Source organism: Alligator sinensis, unplaced genomic scaffold (assembly GCF_000455745.1).
Source record: "Alligator sinensis unplaced genomic scaffold, ASM45574v1 scaffold1046_1, whole genome shotgun sequence".
Classification (NCBI taxonomy): domain Eukaryota; kingdom Metazoa; phylum Chordata; order Crocodylia; family Alligatoridae; genus Alligator; species Alligator sinensis.
The window spans coordinates 2056477-2075531 of NW_005842174.1; the positions used below are offsets into that span (position 1 = coordinate 2056477).

Here is a 19055-nt window from a genome sequence, read left to right on the forward strand (position 1 = left end):
CTGCTGAACACGACATTGTAAGTTCTCTCCTTCCCTTTCAAAGCCCAGGAAACTAAGCGAGAACGGCAGATGCATCTGCAATTATAGAAGTCCCTTTGCACCAGGCTGCTTTGAGATTCACAATATTCTTGAGAACCAAGAACGAGTTGGTTTGCAGCCCTAGCTGACAGAGGATTTATTTATTAGGGTTTTAGCGATTTGCGGAAGTGCCTGGGTGGCGGCAGCTTCTCAGGGTTATAAAAATTCTATTTCCTCCCACCATCAAAAGTAAAGTCTCAAACACATCTTGAAAAGTGGAATATGACATTTACATTTTAATCTCACAAAACTCCTTAGTTTCTGACACGCTGGGTTTTCCTAGGCTCGTGTGCGTTGGGAGGGGCAGGCAGAATTGAGTGAGAGAAATCTGTATGGTAATGGATCACGCTTCAGGTTGTTTCAGGAGAGGAGCACGGCAAGTGGAGCACTGTGAACTCCACGGACAAACTGGGGGGAGAGGGCCCTATTGCGTGCAAATGCTTGCGTAAGGGAGCTTGTTTAATTACCGTAATTGTACGTCTACAACATGCCATCATTTTCCTAAATAAGCCACATGTGGGTTGTTACCTGGTTTTTAAAGTAATGCCCAGCTTTAGATACTTGCAGGTCATGCTGCACATGCAGCTCTCTGTCCCCCTGTACAGTGACTGAACCGTGGATAGAGGATGCTGAGCCTGCTTTGTACAGCCCCAGCTAGCAGAGCCCTTTAGCTCAGGAAGCAGAGGGCTAAACAACCATCCCAGGACTAGGTGCTGCTCATAGTGGACGTTGCCCATTTTCCTTAAACCCACCATCATTAGTGGGTCATCATCAGTGACTGACTGATTAGTGATTGAATAGCCTGAGTCTGATCTACGGCCCCATGTCTCAGCAAACAGCTGCTGTACCTGCTGCTTTACACTGGCATCCTCTTATTAGAGCTGGGTCCCGCGTGTGTGAGTCTTGGTGGTTTGTGACAGGGGGTGATAGCAAAAAGCGACCTTGTTAAGTGAAGTGCTGCAGAAAAAGAAGATAAAGTCAAAGATGAATTGAAGTCTGCACCAAAAAATTGTGGGAAACCTGCAGCATCGAACCTGTCTTGCACTGGAATTAATTACAGCTTTATTTTAGCACCTGCAAGAATTAGATGAAAGTGAGTAATGGGAGTTGGATGAGGTATTGCTTCATGAGCCCTGGCTTTTCTGCGCCAGGCAAAGCAATGCACCACATAATGAGAGGGGGAATGAGAGCAGCGAGGCAGAACACTAGGTGCTACGGTAGCGGGGATCTTGCTCTTGAGGCTCCACATCTCACCTCGGTTTAGAGAGCAAGCATCTAGGACTCTGTGTACAGATCTAGTTCCCAAATTTTATTTGCTGTCACTGGGATGATTGGCTTCTTATTGCAGGGGACCCGCTTAAAGCCAACATCAATTGAATTTCAGTGGAATATATGAATGAGACATGGATGTGCATTTTAAAACCTCTGTTTGCTTCTGCACGTAACAAATCGGAATAAGCCAGTCCCCAGTATTCCTCCTGGTCCCATCCATTTATAAAAGTACACATCAGTGACGACATGCTACTTTTTCACGTCTGGAAAAGACGCACAAGTTTGGGTCGGATGCAGGTTGTGTTGGAACGGCAATGCAATAATTAAATCCGTGCCTACTTTATTTATGCAGGGCTCAGTCCTGGGATCCTACTGATCCTGCTGATCACAGGGGGCACGATTAGGTCTATAACTCATATTCGAAATGATGCTGGCAGTGCCTTTGATTAGAAATGCTGTAGCATCCTTTCTGAATCTTCTATTCGCACCCCCTTCTCATGCATAAAACGTCCCCAAACACAAATTTGCCTCTTCCCCACCCCCATCTTTTCCTTTACGTATTTGCATCTTTGCTATTACTGGAATCGGTGAAATGTTGGAGGCTTCAGGATGTCGATCCCATGCTCAGGGTATTGGGCAACAGGAGTATATCTGTCTTTATATGTTTTTACTTTCTTTCTTTTTTTTGGTGTTAAGGTTCTGTATTGACTCTGGAATCACTGCAGCAAGCTATGAATTATGTATGAAATGAAAAATCCCAGCCCAGTGCACAGAGGGAATATGCAAAGTGCAGTACAATCACATCTGTGCTGTACTACAATATTTGCTGTGCGGTGCTGCTCAGCGTACAAGCTCCCCAGCAATGTTCGGCTTAGCCGCAACCCGTAAACCTCTCAAATCCCAGCTGTCACGATTCTCTCCTCACAAATTTTAAACGATCCCATTCGACCGCCTGGTGAAAGGGTTTCCTCTTGCTGCCTGCGCAGCCAGCTGTGCAAATGCAAAGGGCCGTGTTTTCGAACGGTTTCATGTCTACCTTTGCATTTGATGGCATAGCCGCACGTAGCTGTGATTAGTTTGCGAGGCTCAAATTCACTCCACTTCACAACGTCTTGAGGCACGCAGGTGTCTCCTCTCACACTTTCCTTGCTGGCACAATGGATTTTATGTAGGTGTCTTCTGAAAGCACACTGCAACATGCCTTGTTGTGCAGTCGTTTTGGGTGTACAATATCTAAAACACACCGAAGTTTCCCCCAAACACCGGCATCATTCTGCGTATGGTTTTTCTTTCAGTGATTTTTGTCTCATGTTGGTTTGCTCCACCCCTTAGTCTGTCTCAGGAAATGACTTCCCACTCCTTCCTCTTGCAAAGCTAAACCCTGCCGTGCTAAGGAAGTCGTTCAAAGATCACCGACTTGGGCAAATTAAAAGCATGGATTTTACCCTTTGACAGGTCTGGGCCAGCTGTGACAGGCATGTGGCTTCGACTATCAGAACGATCTTTCCATGCTGGCTGTAGCGGGTCTTGAAAATGCCTTTGCACCATCTAGGCCAAAAACTAAATGCAACATTAGTCTCTGTCCCTTACAGTGAAAAGCTGTGAATGTTACTTGGTCCACTAAATTGTACTTTTACTAAAGTTTTGCATCAAATTGGTTAATTCCTTAAGGGGTGTCCCTGTCCTAGGCTCTCCCAAAGTCCAGCTCGGTGTCTCCAAGCAGACAAACTCAAAGCAAGGCCATGTTGCATAAGCCAAAGAATTAGGTAAAAAATATAAACTGAAAACAGAAGAAACTAAGAAATGTGGTGGCTGTCATTTGAATGTCTCAAGCCCCCTTGTCATCTGTGGGCCCAAGTCTCTGATTAGGAAGTCCTATCATGATGATGATGATGATGATGATGATGGTTTTACCTCTACCTGAAGCATTATGCCTTGTGGGTGTTCTTGGTTCTGGTAGACTAACCTGGTTGGGGATGCAGCTCAGGCAAGGAGATGAGACTGAAGGCTCTGTAATTTCCCTAACCAAAAAAACCCCCACTCTTTTTTTTTTTTGTAGGTTTTAAAATGTTCTGATTTAAAATAGTAAAGAGAGGTTCTCAGCTGGTGCAAATCCATAAGAGTTGCATTGAATTTGCATCACTGGGGTTATTCTGATTTATACGAGCTGAGGTTCCCACCTAAAGTTCTATACAGAGTCACCTTATATCGTTTATATAGATAGATATATCACTATATAATGTGTGGGTGGACGCATTTTCCCCCCCTGATAGCATCAGTTCTTCTTGATGACAAATCTTCATCTTACCCACCGACTAAGTGGAAAGATATATTTCCTCTAGGGTATGCTAATCACCATCAAGTCAGATAACAAAGAAGTATAATTCAGGTAACGAGTGGCATAAAGAAATGCAACCTGCTAAGAGAAAAGGAAAGACCTGTCTTATGCATGTTGCTTATAAAAGGTTAGTCACTTTTTCCAGTCTCTCCACTCTATCCCCCTTTCTCAAGATGCATGCAATTCTTTGTCCATGTTCCACCATGAAAAGGTCCAATGTGACTTCTTTCTTTCTTTCTTTCTTTTTTTGTAGAACAACCACAAAGAAATCCCAGAAAGATCACAGAGTGACATGTAGAGAACAATATGCTCCCTTTTGAGTGAAAATCAGTCAGCCTTTATTGGAGCAGGAGAATACAGTTGCCATCCCGTCAAGGGAAAAAACTGTTTGGAGCAGTCAGTCAAAGCTAGACTTGCTCGCTGTGGATCCTGTCGGGAAAATGCACTGCGCTAGATATGAAAATCAGCAGCCAGCTCTCCTGAACTCCGCGTGGTTGACAAAGGCTAACACAGCTTTAGCATTTGCCAGGGATTCAGAAATGTGCATTTTTTTCCCTGCGCTGTCCCTGTATTTGAAACATGTGCCGAGTCACTGATTTTTCTCTCTTTCTGGATCCAGTTTTCCAGGTTGGATCCTGGTCCAGATTTGCCTGAAGTTCAGGGCAATTGGGACTCGGAGAGTCTGCCCCACCTGTGTCTTAATGCACGCAGGTGCATAAACACTGGAGGTTACATGATCCTTTTCCATGTCACTCGTGTGACATGAAACCGGCCCCAGAGGCTTGTGCCTGAGCCACTACGCTGCCCAGCAGTGGCCGCGCAGCTACAACAGACGCTTGCCACAGTGAGTATCATTATTTTAATAGGCTGCAATGATGCTAAACGTAAGAAGATTGCTTTTCAGTGAAACTGCTGACTTGCAGGACTGGCCTCGGGAGGGTGGGGAGGGAGAATCTGAAGTCTAACAGATCTATAGTATCTCTTCGGTACAGCACTTAATCAATTTTCAGCCTTTGGAAACTAAAATAGGCCTGATTTATACAAATCCACAGTTCTGTTTCTTCCCTACTTGGTGCCTAAGTGTGTGCACTTCGCTCTCCCTGCGTCCGGTTTCACGCCGTCCGGGCCGTGCCCTTTTCTAGCATCTTTGCTCCGAGGATTTCAATGAAGGTGGCCCTTGGAAACAGCTGCAGGGAGGGCAAGCGACTTGGAAAAGGTTACAGGTTGAGCCCGTGGCAAAGAGAAGAGGTGGACTTTTGCTCCCCTTGTTTTCCATGGAGCCCAGGATTCCCACCCACCACACGTAGGTGTGAAGTTAAAGCATTGGTATTGGCTTCAAAGTGCAGACGGCAAGAGGTAGCTCAGTCTAGGGCTATGAGTTCGAGTGCTGCCCTTGCCTCCATCTCTGTGGTTTGCAGGGCAAATGACCCTATCTCTCTGCCTCTGTTTTCCTATTTAATACTACTTATCTGCTCATTCCCTGGGGCATTGTAAGGATTAATTAGTCAATGCTCATACTGGATTTTGAACTTACAAAGTGCTATGTAGATGCTGACTCTCATTATGATAACGTCTCTGTCATAATAGGGGTGAGCAGTCTCCAGTGTCTCTGGTTCAACAGTCAAGGCCAAACGACTCCTTGATTTTAGTTTGGATTATTTCATGAGAAATTAATTTACTGTGTCTTTTAGCAGAAACCCTGTGGGCTTCTAAGGAACAGTATTCTCCCTCTGCTGAAAAATGCACCGCTTAGGACTCCAGTGCAGGAGTGTCCTGTATTTCTCATATGAGCAAGATACGACATATGAGGTACAGATCTCGGTTGCCTTCATTGGAATAAAGGAAACATGTTGTCAGATGCTTTTATTTTCTGATCCCACTTTAATGTGTCAATCACCTGTCTTGGATCAAAGGAGGCACCTTAAATAGTTGTGATTGGAGACGTCAGACTTACCCATTTATTTAGCTTCTCTAATAAAGGTGGCTTGCTCTCGTACATCATAACATTTCTAAATATATTAGAGAGTCACTCAGCCAACCTGCTGACTAATACAATGTCTATTCTTATTGATTTTTTTTTTCCCCTTCCAGATTACTTTTGTATTGAATTATTTCAAATCATAATGCAAAAAATCACAGACTCTAACGAGACAGGCTAACACTGTGATTAATGAAAATGTAACCCAACCTACTGTACAGCCATCAGAAGCCAGTTAGCTAATTAGCGTAATCACAGAGGTGGAAATAATTAAAAGAATATAAAATACAGGTAGCAATGCTTTCCTTGGCAGCTTAAAACTAGTGAGAAAATAGTAGATTACTATAACTGTCTGAGAGGGACAAGAGAAAATGAAACCTAGCACAGGATTTTTGAGTGGCTACAACAAATAAATAATGGTTTTTAGATTAGATCAGAGAGGTATAAACAGATCTGAATAGAGATTCAGATTGCATCAAGGACTTCTGTTCATGTATAACTGTGTGTGTGTGTGTGTAGAGAAAACACTTCCCTTCCACTGGAGAAGTACACTGTCCTCGAAAATGTCAAAGAAGCTTTGTGGGAACCATACTTATTTCCATGTACAGACAGGGAAACTGAGGCACCTCCTCACTGGTGTCCTAGTAAAACTGGCAGATTTTAGTCCTTAATTTACTTATTTTATTTAAAAATAAAATAAAATTGTTAGAATCAACTAAGTCCTAAAGTAGGAGATCACAGTAACACCAGTACCATGGATTATGACTGTATGAAATCAGAATTATCTCTTACCTTAACTATTATTAACTAATAACCACACGCACACGCGCGCGCGCACACACACACACACACATAATGTGTGTATGTAGATGTGTGTACACACACATACACAAACAAATATATGTATGGGTACACACGTGTGTGTGTGTGGATGTACACATATACTAATAATTGCATTATTAATATCAGAAGTTGCTTTCTTGAAAGTGTCTACACCTCAGAAATCTTCCCAGCTCTTAGTGAATGGGCCCACATAGCCATAACCAAACCTTAGCTCTTATCCTGCTCCCATTTGACTTGAGCAGTCGTATTATAGATTGTATCGTATGGAAAAGGCTCAGAGCCTTTGTGGTTGGGAAGAAGAGCTTGCATGAGATCTCAGGTGCATCAGATGCGACATCTGCCTGAGTCTGCAGACAGTCTCATAGATTCATAGATGTTAGGGTCGGAAGGGACCTCAATAGATCATCGAGTCCGACCCCCTGCATAAGCAGGAAAGAGAGCTGGGTCTAGGAGAACCCAGCTAGATGCATATCCACCCTCCTCTTGAAGACCCCCAGGGTAGGGGAGAGCACCTCCTCCCTTGGGAGCCCGTTCCAGCCCCTGGCCACTCGAACTGTGAAGAAGTTCTTCCTAATGTCCAGTCTAAATCTGCTCTCTGCTAGCTTGTGGCCATTTTTCTTGTAACCCCCGGGGGTGCCTTGGTGAATAAAACCTCACCAATTCCCTTCTGTGCCCCCATGATGAACTTATAGGCAGCCCAAGAGAAGAGCAACCGTCGCTATAATTAGGCTGGATTCTGCCTGGTTCAACACCCACCATTATAGCAAAACAGGCCCCCTGATCGAAGTGTGCTAACCAGTCCCTGCTGGGACTAACAGGAGAAAGAGAAAGGAGATGGAGGACCCAGCTCTGCTCTCACCACTGCTGGAAGGAGTGACTCTACTACCAGTGCCCATTGAGCTGGACTGTACTCTGGGGAACAGCTAGGGACACTACTTTTATCTTACTGAGGTTGATTCATTCTCTGAGAAAACAGTATCAGTTTTGCCTGTCCTTCCCTATGATCTGTCACATGAAGAGCTCCAGCTACTTAGCAAACCATGAATGGACTCTCATACCATCCTGGGGAAGCATGTTTAATCCTCTTTCAGCCCATTAAAACAAATAAAGGACTTAGTTCATGAAACCTGTGGCGTGTTCTGTTTCTAGAGCTGCCAGCGTTTCCTTGCTTTCCAGAAAGCTGCAAGGGTTTATTTGTTTGTTCTCCTCCAAATTCTCGACGGACAATCTCCATTCAAAATGGCATTGTTGCTTCAAGGGAAGTGTAGTCCTGCATAACTTTTTAGGCTCCCATTCTCCTCTGTGGATTGGGTGGTCTGTCTGCACTATGATCTGTCTCCCATGATCTGTGACTCCAACCACTGATCAAAATATAAGGGTTTTTTTTCTATGAAAAGACACTTTTGTAGGGGAAAAAATGGCATTTTGTCAAAACCCTAAATTTCCATCAAAACCATTTTGATGGGAAATTTCTGGCTAGTCCTAGGTCCTGGTTCTTGCCACCAAAGTACAGATGTATAGGCTCTATCTTCTTTCCTCCATCCCAGGGGCTGGAAGGAAGCTTTTAAAGAGGCTGTTTGATTAAAATGTTGCTTATTTATTTAATCCTGCATGGATTGAGTTCCCAGTTCGAGCATCAAAGGAACATGGGATGCTCAGGAAGCATTATGGTCCTCTCCTTGAGCTACAGAGATGCTCCAACCCTATGGCCTTGTTGACCATACTCCAACCCTATGGATACTCCAACCCTATGGCCTTGTTGACCATACTCCAACCCTATGGATACTCCAACCCTATGGCCTTGTTGACCATCCTTCATGGCAGAAGACACCTGAGGATCCACATATCAGTGGATCTTCTAACCCAGCATCCAGTTTCCCTCTGCCTTGTGTGCAAGGAGCTCCGCTCTCCGTTTTGCTCGGAGAACTAGCTCTTGTCTCGGCATCCTTGATTCTGCACCAGACGCAACCTGCTTGCACAGGTGACTGTACCCGCTCTACTTCAGCACCTCCCAAGGGAAGGAGTCAAAGTCATCGTAAAGTCAATGAGACTGCGCAAAGGCTCGATGAATCCATCTCGGAAGCTGCTCCCTGGCTTGAAAACATTACTGTGCAACACTGATTTTTGCCTCCTGAAAAGTGTCCTCTGATTTCCTGCAGATGGATTGTTTATTATTCATTGTCTCTTTATGCTGCTGCTAAATAGCAGTTGATTTGGGAAATCGCGGAGGTGTAACCTGTTTATATATGTAATGTGTTTAACCGTCATCAAAGTCAAAGCTCTCGGAGTGTTTGCTTTCCAGGTTCTAACACGTCAAGTGGTTGCTCTTCGAATTAGCAATGAAATGCTGGATGCAGCAGTCGCAGCTGGCTGGTGTGAAGCGCAGGGTAGAGAAACACCAGAGCCCTCCCTGCCTGCTGCACAGGGGCTGGGCTCAGCTGGGGATGGGGACAAGGGCAGCAGGGATGGATTGGACTGGGGTTCCCCTTTCCTAGCACTGTTCCTTCTCCAGTCACCTCGTTGCCGTCAAGCCCAGCCGGCTCTGCAACTTCCCTGCCCCAAAACCATCAAGAATGCAGCAGGGGAGTGGGGTGCCGGAAGGTAAGAGGAGGAGGCTGCCTCTCAGAAGGAAGGGGAAGGGAGAGAGAGGGTATTTTCATCTGCTTGAGGACTTTAAAACCTCCCCAGAGGCTCCTGCAGTGCAGTCTGGCCGCACTTGTGACAGAGAAAGCTAGGAGTGCAGCTACCTTTGCAGCGGGAGTTGCTGCTCCCTCGCCTCCCTTTAGGAAATCCTGCCCCTGCCTCCAGTGGCAGTTTAATAACTCGACCCATACTGTGCTACACAGTGCAACGTTAGCAGCTTTGACCATTGATGCTATATAGCTACTTAACACAGTGATTCATACTGTAGACATTTTACCATCTTATTATTAACCTGGTCTTTTTATCTGCTGCTTTGCTGCCCAGACCTGTTTCCAGTTCATTAACAAATACGTTAGACTTGTTCTCTTTAGGCTGAGTGTCCCCCTTCCACGGGGACTTAGGAAGTTTAAGCAGATTCTCTGGAGTGTTTTAACTGCCTTAGGCCAACCCATTCAAGTCAATCAGCATCATTACACCTGCCATCAAAATTGAAAACCAGGCCAGTACCTTGGCTAGTGTAAACTGGCCTCCCTCCATTGAAGCTAAAGGAGCTGCAGCTGAGGTTCTGGTCCAGCAAACTTAATTGATTTATAATTCATTTGTAAGCATATGCAGGGGAGGGTTTTCCATTAGAGATGTTAGCTGCTGGTCTAGCATAGTCACTGTGCCCAGGATGGTGCGGTTTGAAGCTGTGGCCTTTCAGGTTACTGGAGGAACCATAGCAATTTGGAGAAATATGAGTGATTTGGGCAAATTGCATCTGGCTGCCTTGCCTTAAGCAGCTACAGACTTTTTCTTTTTTACTTTTAGGAGCCTTTGTTGATATCTGAGGTAGAGATGTACTTATGAAAAATGAGTGGAAAGGAAAAACTTGGATGGAGAAATTAGCAACACTGCAAGAGAGAGAGAATAGCATCAGCTTGGATGGTTGGAACTGAAGAGGAAGATGTAGTATTTAAAAAGGAGCTACTCTTGGGTTGAAGGAGCAGAGGCATCACTGCCAGGGTCTGTGCCCCAGTGCAGAGCAAAGGCTGGACTGGTTCTGGCAGCAGCTGCCATACTTGGACCCCCTGTGCAAGCTTCCCAGGGCAGCCACCCTGTCCTTCTTCCACTCCTGAAGGCAGGGATTAGAGTTGTCAAGTGCTAGAAAACATGACTCAAACCAATGCTGGTGAGAGAGCAAAGGGTGAATGAATGCATTAAAAAAAAAAAAAAGATAGGGAAAGCAGGGACGTGAGAAAGCAGGGACATGAGAGCGCAATACAAGGACAAAGGGTGGGCGTGAGGAGATGGTGCGTCTGAATGGGATGTTGATGGCTTAGATCTGGAAGAGACTGGAGCCTGGCCAGAGCTGAAAACTTTAATCCTCTTCAGAGCTGCTCAGGGTCAGGGAAGAAGGAAGGCAGGGACTTGCTGGATGAGCTCTGGAGCAGAAAGCTGATAATCAGTCTCTCAAGCAAATGCCACTTGCAGTACAACCTGCCTATCCTACCCAGCCAGACTTCAGGGCTGACATTGGGAAGGGGAAAATAAATGTCTGACAGCAAAGACAAGTGAAGACAGAAATCTTTTCAGAGGAGAAATCCATTGACCCGTAGCAAGCAATGGGACTAGCAAAGGTTTTGATTGTCCCTTGTCTTCAGCCTAACCGCTCATTTACTCAGCCTCCTAGACAGGAGGAATTATTGCTGGTCTTGGATAACTGATTACAGGACCCTTTGTGCTGTGGAGGAGCAGGATTTCATCAGGTCCCCTTGCTGTCTTCCTTGTCATGGATGTCTGTTTGGTTTCTTCACCAGTTTCCTGGCTAGCTGAAAATCCCAAATAAAGGGAAAGAAGCATATTTGGCCGAGGAATTGAGCCAGAGGATGGATAGAAAAATGGAAAGTCTTTGAGGGATTTTGTTTTAATTTGATAAATATGAGAGATGACTTATCTGTACTGCATCGACCATGGCAGGCCATGATTTGGGTATGGGGCCTCACTGTGCTAGATACTGCATACACACCTAATGGGACAAGAAAATCCCTGATTTTATTGTCTAAGTATAACTAGTCGATCAGGATGGATTCCCTCTTCTAATACCCTCCCAAAGTGGTTTGTCAGGGCTTATTCTGTCCATCTCAATGTACTTGTTTTACGGAGCAAAACTGTCCGCCTTACCATACTCACCTCCACACTGGACAGGTGCATAAAGGTATCAGCTAAAGGTGAACTGTGTCTTAGTCCTGACTTGGTTTTGACTGCATCTCTGAAGTGACAGGCACTAACAGATGCCCTGTCCAGTAAGAAGTCCTACCTGGGAGACGCACTGAAGTTGTTAGTTGGTGAGGAAATCCAAGAGTAGTAAGATTTTCTGATTAACTCCATCCATCTGGAACCTGTGTCCTATTGATTCAAGGGTTTGCCTCTTAAAAGTGCAGTATAAAACCACGAAAAAGCAAGAATCAGCCAGTGTGGCACCTTTGAAAGGTAGACAAAGCAACTTCGCTGAGAGATCCAGCAGCAGTAAGAGCAAAGAGCATCTTTGTGTGTCCTGGCTAGTCTCAGCCTCAAACTGTCTACAAGCAATGCATGTTCTTAAAGTGTAACAAAAAAGCCCCCCAAAACTTTCGTCTACATTAAAGACTTAAAGCCTTGAGTTTGTCACATTTTCTTTTTCTTCTACCTGGAACTAGGAGGAAAGGGTTTCAAATACACTTGGCCATCGAGCGCACAAAGGTGCCAAGGAGCCCTGCTCTGAAGCATTTATAATCTAACTGTAATAAAGCCTGCAACACTTATGGGTGGGCTAATAATAGACCCAGGGATAAGACAGTTTGATAGATAAGCCACGTCGCTCCATTACAGAGGTAAGCGGTGCCAAGAATAGCACCAGTTGAATTCCCCCACGTCAGCAACTATTTAACCTCCACAGCATGTGCGATATGTCTTCCTGCAGAAGGGGCCAAATTTCTGCTAAGTTTAGTTCAGGGACTTCAGCGGCATCCATGCATCTGTTTTTGGGCTTGGGCTCGACACATGAGTTTGAATCATAAAATCACAGACAGCGAGGGTTGGAAGGGAGCTCAGGAGGTCACATCTAGTCCAACCCTCTGCTCCAAGCAGGACCAAACCCAACTACATCATCCCAGTCAAGGCTTTGTCTACCTGGGTCTTAAAAACCTCCAAAAATGGAGATTCCACCACCTCTTTGGGTAAGTTACTGCAAGGAAAGCTAAGAAATGAACTTACTCTAGGGTAATTCAGTGATAATTTCCAGCATGGACATTCTTACCTCATGATAAGTGCAGTGAATCTTGCCCTTTGCTAATGGTGGAGTTTGCATTGCCCATAGGCTAAGCTACCTTGCATTGCCTTGCAAGTCAATGATGTGCTCTGAAGTCATATCCTAGAGTAACCTCACAGTGACTTGTTTGTATGCCCATGCACACAGAAAGGCATCTGTCCAGCTCAGTCCAATCATCCCGTATTCATACTCTTGTAGAACTCGGGACTCTCATCCAGACTGTGACTCCATGGTGCTGGGCTCTGTAGAAACAGGCAGGGACACAGTTTCTGCCTTGAAGAGCTTCCTAGCTCTGCAGACACGTTACAGCCAATCTCATGGAGTCATCTGTTCACTGCTTTAGGGTGCCCTACAGCTCTGGGTGGCCTGCGAGGGTAAAAACAGATGTTGCATTTGAGGTGATTCTGATTGATCTGAGTCCGAACCCAGTGCAAAAGAAGAGTGGCACCTTCCCTTTACATGCATAACCTGTTCCTGGGATGAATGGCAATTAAGTCATGATTGTCCTGGAAAAAGGGTTAGCACACTTTACATCTCATGCTTCACAGGGACTTAGTGGGACAATGGGCTTGTAGGATCCCTGGAGAAAAAAAACTTTCGGGAGAGACTGCCTCAAAGCAGGGAGGGCCGAGCTTCCAGGGTCCACTGCAGCCTGCTAGGCAGGTGGCCCCAAAGCCACCTCTCCCTTTCATGGAAACTTCAAAATATCGGGCTTTCATTTCAACCCTGAACACAGCCAAGCTTCATCACTTTGAAATTCTCTGTGCAATGGAAATCCTTCTCCCATCTAGCTCTGCTTTCTCAGAGCAACACTGACCTGGGGGCTTTGAGCATGCCATTCTCCAGGGCAGGGGAGGGCTTGCATTGACAGGTTTGTGTTTACACCACAGTTAGGAGGTATAATGGCAATCATCCTTAAATTAGCTTTAATTGAGCCAATTCCAATAGCAACAGCACTAAAACCAATGAGGCACACACTTCTGCATGGGTTACACATACCCCCCTGGCATCCTGCATATGTCTTTGGCACCTGAACCTCCTGCCCTCATTGCTTCATTAGTCTTGGTCCTTGAAGGAGCTAAGTTCAGTTTGTCTGTGATACGCTACATGTGCTGCAATCACACCTTCCACTGCAGTTTAAATGCATCCAGTGACTCCGAAGCTTTAAACTGAGCACAGTGATGTGGACATGGGTGGTTCTGCAGCAGAGCGTTTCCAGACACGATGCTTTAAATCCATGTCTTACTACTGCAAAGGAGTGAGATGCACTGAGCTGGATTTCACCCTGTTGATTAGAGGCACTTCCTAATTGTGGCTAGATGAAATAGCAGCACGTGGTGACCTATAAAGAATATGAGCGCCAAGTTTTCCAATTGGAATTGGTGACCATTAAAGCAACCCCACTGGTTCAAACTGTTCCAGCGGTGGGCTGTTTGCTGTTCAAATTAACCTGTAATAACAAAGAAGAATAAAGGAACTGGAGACCCCAGATCACCGAACAGACCCTGCAGCTGACAAATGACCACCGAGTAGCTCTTTATCACCTCTTTAGTACCATAGTCAGAACACCAGCGCGACTCTTGGGTCAATGCTGTTCAAAGTGCTTTCTTATTACTAAACTTGTGGATTTGGGCTGAGATCCCCACAGTGATCACAGGTGAGCAGACCCTTCCCATCCAAGCATTACACAACAGGATTAAGTCAGCAGGACAATGGGATAGATTAAAACTCTAGCAATGGAGGCTGCCATTCTCATGGCGGTACCTTTGCTAGGCAGTAGACCTTTGCCTCCTTTTCTTTCCAGCCCAAAAGACACATCAAAGCAGTAGCATTGTCTGTAAGCCTAGATTTTCAGTAGGTATTTGGGGAGGAATGATGGCTCAGTAATAAAGCTGTTACCTTAACTTGCCTCTACTGCCCTTGAACAAGTCCCTTAACGTCCCTCTGCGGGACCCAGGGAGGAGGTGTGATCATCCTATGTTAACACTGCAAAAGAAAAGATCTGATTAATCGCTTGAGTTGTCCTGTTTGCATGGAAAGGTGTATGTCTCATGTCCTGTCATCCAGGAAACTTCCTCAGGCATAGGCTAGGAGGCAAAAGAAAGAGAGAACAACACACAACTGGAAGAATCCATGTATTAATTACCGGAGGCTAGTCTCAAACACTATCTCTTCTCTTTGCAACACCATCTAATAAATCACATCCTTTTACTGAACTTCCTCATGGCTCCGGGCTAGGCAGAAGCTAATCAGTGTCAATGGCATTTTCTTTATGAAAGAAAGATGTCTTTATTTCAGGGCTTTTGCTGTGCGAGGCCCAGATTCCATGTGGCATCTTTTAAACCGAAGCCGAACATGACAGCTGGCTCTTTCACGCCGTAAGTAGGATAATATTTTTGTCGATGCAGGTGATGTATCTTGTGCTTCCTAGGCACGACTTTCCTCTGGACGCCCTCGATGCCCGTTTTCTAGTTACGGATGTGTCCGTCGGTGGTCAAGGGTGCCCTCTTCTGGCCCAGCAGACTATTGAAAGGGCTTTCGTGGACTAGGGGAGCTGAACTTCAACACGGCGGCCAACTACAGAACGAATGATAACTGCTAGTAGTAGTGTCAAGCAGCACTGTATTATCCCCTGGGGTCCCCATGGTGCTAGGAGCTGTACAGATACATAACAGAGGTAGTCTCTGCTCCTAAGACCTTGCAATCTTGCTTGGCACATGTATCCCTAAGGGCATGTTGAGTATTTACCCAGCGTCCCACATGAGTTTTTCAGCCTCTGCTATGCCTATAAGGTTACCCATACCTAAGCTAGCTTACCTTTGAGCCAGTGCGGTTATGTCCACACTACACAATAGTGGGAGTAGGGACTGAGAGGGTTTAGATGATGACAAAATGCTCAGTGATGAGCCAAGAACAGAGCAAGTGCTGGACTGAAGACGGGGGTAATACTTTAGCACTTCTCAACTGCAGATCTCAAAGCAGTTTTAAGAAAATGGAAGCATCTTCTTTCCCTTTATAGATGAGGAAACTGAGGGACAGAGAGGGTGAGCTGTTAAAAGTCACGTGCCGATCAGGAATGGGTTCATGATCAGAAGTTGGGGTCTCCTGGCTCACAACTTCATGTCCTGTTCGCTGACTTGCCTTGAGTAGCAATTCAGCATGAAACTATTCCTTCCAGCAGTCAACAGATGTTTACCATTTATTTTTCCTGATTTAACACTTGAGAAGACAAAAAGCCTGGTTGGTAAGAGTTATTTTATCTGGTCTGACTTGCATTTGCATTTCTTTCCTCCAGCTGACCTGAGCCCTTTCTAAAGGGCCCATCACCACAGCATAGCTTCCTCACTCTGGTACAGCCTACATGACTAAACATTACTCGTGTCAGCTCGAGTCCTTCAGGTGAAGCCGTTAGATTACAAATGCTTCAAGGCATGGCGAGCCATTTTCTCCAGGCAAAGAACTCTGCAATTTTATGGTGCGCTAGCAGTGTCTTTTAGCATTGACAGTAGCAAAGAGCACAGACGTTACAGCTGTGGTCTTGGGCAGGATGCTTCCTGCAAGCGTGCTTCCTTTTGCGGATAACCACTCTGAGCTGCAGCGAATGAAAAGGAGATGAAAGTAAAGCTGGCCTGGAGACACAACTGTTCATCAAAATGGGAACTTCTTTCTGCAGTGGTGTCTGGTCAGGCTGTAGGTTTCTCAGGCTGAGGCTGGAGTTTCTGGGCAGAGATGGACAGATTATTCTGGTTTGCAGCAGATGGAGCAGGGGCTTGAAGATCATCTTCCACAGCCCAGGTGAGTACCTTCCTTGAGGGCTCTTTGCTTTCTGAGGTTTCTTTGCTTTTCCTTTGTAAGGTTCTGGGGTTTAACTTGATGCTCAATGGGAACACTTTTCCAACATGGAATATTTTCACGGGATGGGAAAAGCATTTTCTGTCTTGCTTGGCGGATTAGATTCACAGACTCACAGGCAATGAGGGTGGGAAGGGACCTCAGGAGGTCACATTGAGTCCAACCCCCTGCTCCAAGCAGGACCAGCCCCAACTACATCATCCCAGGCAAGGCTTTGTCTAGGCAGGTCTTAAAAACCTCCAAGGACAGAGACTCCACCACCTCTCTGGGTCATCTGTTCCAGTGTTTTACTACCCTCCTGGTGAAAGTTTTTTTTCCTAATACCTAACCTCAACTTCCCTTGCTGCAGCTTGAGCCCATTGCTCCTTGTTCTGTCATCAGCCACCGCTGAGAATAGGACCAATTCATGGGCCCATTTCCAGTGCCAGAATTAATTATGGATTTTAGACTCCCGTGTAATTGTTCTTGATTGCCACCCCTTCCCTGGATTGCCCTGCCAGCTGCCTTTGCACTCTTCCAGGTTTGCATTTACCCCAGACCCCCAAAGACCACACCTTGCTGAGACTATTTGGTATTCCAGCTCTGATGGGCTGCAGGTTCACATGCCCCTTTACCTCACACGAAATTATTCAGGTGCTCATACCCTGTGTGGCAGGTGGGAAGCGGAGATGGGGTCACAGGAAAGGATCTTGGCTCACGAGTTGAGTACAAGTAAGTAAAAAGGCAGCATCAGTTTAAAAAAAAAAAAAAAAAAAAAGCAACATCCCCCCCTTTGATCGTGTGTTTCCTGAGTGAGGACTATTCTTTGTAATGACCCACCACAGAGTCGATAAACTATTTCAAGGAAGTCGCATACTCAGGCCATTTCCAGGAAAAAAAGGGGTGTATGTAGCTACCTAGGCACGCAGCTTTCATGACTGGCCTTAGCCTCCCGTGTGACTGAGCCGATCAAGGGTTTGTCATTGTAATATGCTCTGCTTAGGATGGGACATAAAGGCTGGCGGCGGGGGTGAGGGTGGCATTTAGTATAGAAAGCCTCTATGCGAATGGCAAGCTTTAGGCAGTACGGGATGTATCCATCGATCATTTAGCCTGAATTGCACCTCTCTATCCTTTGCTGGGGAGCTCTAGAAAAGGCAGTGATATACCCTCTCTACACAGCTAGCTACAGTGGATTATTTTAAGGTACATAACAGAGCCAAGAAAGTGGGGGTAGCCCAGCACTAGTTGTGCACAGAAAATGGCAGGGGTCCAGCCTGTACGTGTCGAGCTGTACACAAGAAGCCATGTATAGCAACCAGACACTTGGCTACTGTCTCCAGGAATGACGCGGCATGTCCTTGAGTTGCAAGTGCTGGCACGGTGCCGATTTACATATCTACACGTATGCAAACCTCTCTCATTCACACGGTATTCCCATAATAGAGTGTCTGTATACGGGGAAGGGGAGGTAGAGATCCACGGTCTCTTCTAAGAAAACTACTAAAAAGTCTGTAGCCTGAAACACGCCTTGAGATACCAGCTTTGAGCCTCTCTTCCCCGCACTTAGACCTTTCTCCATAACTGAAACTTTCCTGAAAACTCTTCACCTTCATTGATTGCACATTCATCAGGATAAGCTCTCTTAGGATGTGTTCATCCAGCACCTTGCACGATGAGGTTTCTGAACATGCTTGCGGCTCTACGCTCTAGCCACTCCGAGCCGTCTGGATGGGACAGGATACAAATCCCAACAAAATAAAAACACTGTGCTATAGGGAATATGTAATAATGACAGTGATATGTTGCAGGTGAAGAGAATGTTTCTTTTCAAAAGCCACAGAAACTTAAAGATTTTGTGGCATGGATCCGCTTCCCTTTTTCTCCCGCTAGATGGAGCAGAGAAACCAGTATAATGAAACCTCGCTTTACTCCTTACAAGTCCGTGACGATGAGCTTTGACAAAAGCAACCAAGATGATCTGATTGGCTGAAACCTGGCAATTCACACATTTCTCCGAGAAACGCAGAGCTCCATTCATCCCAGCCCTATCATGCAGGTATTCTGTGGCTCTCATCTTCCTATTGGGTCTACTTGGTTAAACTTCAGACCAGGGAAACAATGTGTGTAACACGGAGTACATCATTATGACCCCCCACACCTAGCACAGAGCTGTACCTGTGCAGCAGCGCTTTTTTCCCCTTGCACACAGAAAATATATGTGATTTTTAAAGGAATGCAGGGTGAGCACAGACATTCACATCTGGACTGTGCACACCTGCCTTTTCACAAGCGTATGGATAACTTCTGTTGATCAAAAAGTTCATCAGCCTTCATGATATTAATAATACTTTTTTCTGCTATTAATACCTTTCATCATCAACTTCCGCTCTCGTAGCTCAATGACATGGCTTTAAAAACGGTTCTCATCGCTGTTTATAGCGCCCTGGTCATTTGCATCATATGTGGGGAACGCTCTGAGTCACAACGAAGGTAATGAATTGAGATCCCTGTGGCCAGATGCAGCCTCGACCTACTGTTCTGAGTTGCTAGCCAGGAAGCACATGCATGGTTTGGTTAGCCCTAATTCTAGTGCTTCGTTTCCCGCAGTACAAACTGAAACGGAGCTCAGCCATGCAATTGGTACTGGATGAGTGGAGCTGTGCAAATGCCTCATGCGAGGTTTCAAAGCCCCATGATGCTCAACTGATTCTCCACCGTGTCAGTCTTGCTGTTTTGAGACTTAGGTCCAGGTCATGGAAAGGTTGCTTGGGTTTTCAGCA

The 19055-nt window shown here is 45.6% G+C and overlaps 1 long non-coding RNA gene across 24 annotated transcripts in view; it reads left to right on the forward strand.

Annotated features, from left to right (window-relative positions):
* The window catches only part of LOC112550654, a 97952-nt gene that overhangs the window by 68973 nt on the left and 9924 nt on the right, over positions 1-19055 (forward strand). For 15 of the 24 annotated variants that reach the window (XR_003094585.1, XR_003094584.1, XR_003094586.1 and 12 more), the window contains 4 exons: positions 3942-4532; positions 14740-14819; positions 15737-16236; positions 18166-18331. This is a non-coding gene — a long non-coding RNA (uncharacterized LOC112550654). The other 9 variants (XR_003094598.1, XR_003094591.1, XR_003094597.1 and 6 more) reach the window with 5 other exon arrangements.